The sequence below is a fragment of the Pseudophryne corroboree genome, chromosome 5, assembly GCF_028390025.1.
Source record: "Pseudophryne corroboree isolate aPseCor3 chromosome 5, aPseCor3.hap2, whole genome shotgun sequence".
Classification (NCBI taxonomy): domain Eukaryota; kingdom Metazoa; phylum Chordata; class Amphibia; order Anura; family Myobatrachidae; genus Pseudophryne; species Pseudophryne corroboree.
The window spans coordinates 393,927,833-393,930,275 of record NC_086448.1 but is presented as its reverse complement, the minus strand read 5'-3'; the positions used below and the strand labels follow the sequence as shown (position 1 = coordinate 393,930,275).

The following is a 2,443-nucleotide window of genomic DNA, read 5'->3' as shown; positions in this document are numbered from 1 at the left end:
TCTGGTCAAACAAATTCTGAAACCAGTACTGACAAGGGGAGAGAAAGAAAGCTCTTGTGTGGGCGCACTCTTATGAAATAAAGAAAATTAACGTTCAATTATGAAAGAAAAATTAAAAAGTATGTTTATTAATCAACATTAAAATTGAAAAGTAGTCCCTCTAAGATCCAGAAAAAAGGTGTGAGCATGAAAGAGGTGTGAGAGAATAAAAGAAAAAATGTGTAAAATGTTCTGGTCTGTTTAATCACACGAGAAGGATTAGAAAGGCTGCAGACACGAGATAGTCTAGCACCCGTTTCTCCTGACCAGTACAGATAGTCTGTATTGATGAGACCAACCAAGGAGGTCAGTATTGTTTCTTGGAGGACCGCTTGGATTAATACCAAGCAGTTAGGTATTCACCCGTTAATCCATTTTTGTAAAACAAATTGAGAATGTCTAAATTGGCATGACCTGAACACTGGTAGGAGTAAAGAGAATGTAGGAAATATCACGTAGTGGTGATACTGCTGTTGGTGTCCACCCTTCTAGGGAAGGGGAATAGTCCGTACTCTACAAAACCGGGTATTCCCCGGGAGTCTCCTCTCAAGGTACTGACCTGGCCCGACGCTGTTTCGCTTCTAAGATCGGACGAGATCGGGCATTAGCAGCATGGTATGATAGTAGAGAGGCTATCTACCAATGAGAGTGCACCTATATAAGAAAAATAAGAGGAAGAGATTATAGAAAAGATGAGGTCATACAGTGTGTGGATCTGCTTTCCACGTTAGGCAGGGTAAAAACAATTACCACTCAGTGGCATTGTAAACCCTGCATCGTGGATGAGAGTCCACAGAAAGATAGTGAGCAAGTAATAAGAAGAAAGAGTAGATAAGGGAAGGGCTGAATCAAAATCAGCTATTGAGCGGTGTCTCAGAGAAGAGACCAAGGCATTAACTCATTACTAGAGTTAAAAGATGACATCAGCCTATTAAGTGTACCGCACTGAATTAAATGATAAAGGGTGAGTAAGGTGCAGCAAATAGGTCTAATCTGCAATCTGTAGGATTAATGGGCTGTAATAGGCACAGAAGATCCCAACTGCATAATATGCAGTATTATTTGGTGTGCCTAATGCGATAGGCACATATGGCAGAGATACTTCTAACTCAAAAACATATATAAGTATGAAAAAAATGATACTCAAGGTGTCAGGCTAGGAGACAGGTGGCTGTAAGCAATGCTCCAAGGAAAGGTCTCATGGTGAAGTCCGTGGAAAACGCGTTTCGCCCGTCCGGGCTTGTTCACTTCCGAGATCCCGACATCTTTTAACTCTAGTAATGATTATATTTCTTTTGACACTGTACTCATGAATGCCATTTGCACAACAGGAATGTATACGTGATTTATGCAGCTGGGATCTTCTGTGCTTATTACAGCCCATTAATCCTACAGATTGCAGATTAGATCTGCTCATCATTGCATCATCATTTTTTTTCAGTGTGGTACACTGAATAGGCTGATGTCATCCTTTACCTCAAGTAATGATTTTTCTGACAGTGTACTCATGATTGTCTTTTGTATAACAAGAATGTATATGTGATTTGTGTTTAGACATACAAACCTACCTGACGCCTCATACTTTGCGGCCTTGGTCTCTTCTCTGAGACACCGCTCAATAGCTGATTTTGATTCAGCCCCAAATCCTTCCCTTATCTACTCTTTCTTCTTATTACTTGCTCACTATCTTTCTGTGGACTCTCATCCACGATCCAGGGTTTACAATGCCACTGAGTGGTAATTGTTTTTACCCTGCCTAACGTGGAAAGCAGATCCACACACTGTATGACCTCATCTTTTCTATAATCTCTTCCTCTTATTTTTCTTATATAGGTGCACTCTCATTGGTAGATAGCCTCTCTACTATCATACCACGCTGCTAATGCCCGATCTCGTCCGATCTTGGAAGCGAAACAGCGTCGGGCCAGGTCAGTACCTTGAAAGGAGACTCCCGGGGAATACCCGGTTTTGTAGAGTACGGACTATTCCCCTTCCCTAGAAGGGTGGACACCAACAGCAGTATCACCACTACGTGCTATTTCCTACATTCTCTTTACTCCTACCAGTGTTCAGGTCATGCCAATTTAGACATTCTCAATTTGTTTTACAAAAATGGATTAACGGGTGAATACCTAACTGCTTGGTATTAATCCAAGCGGTCCTCCAAGAAACAATACTGACCTCCTTGGTTGGTATCATCAATACAGACTATCTGTACTGGTCAGGAGAAACGGGTGCTAGACTATCTCGTGTCTGCAGCCTTTCTAATCCTTCTCGTGTGATTAAACAGACCAGAACATTTTACACATTTTTTTCTTTTATTCTCTCACATCTCTTTCATGCTCACACCTTTTTTCTGGATCTTAGAGGGACTACTTTTCAATTTTAATGTTGATTAATAAAC

General features: G+C 41.0%; 2 pseudogenes; one reads left to right on the top strand and one right to left on the bottom strand.

The window, feature by feature from the left end:
* Window positions 1-549: 549 nt before the first annotated feature.
* LOC134930293 (5S ribosomal RNA) lies at window positions 550-668 on the bottom strand (annotated as a pseudogene).
* A 1,229-nt stretch (window positions 669-1,897) lies between these two features.
* Window positions 1,898-2,016, top strand: LOC134931560 (5S ribosomal RNA; annotated as a pseudogene).
* Window positions 2,017-2,443: the final 427 nt, after the last annotated feature.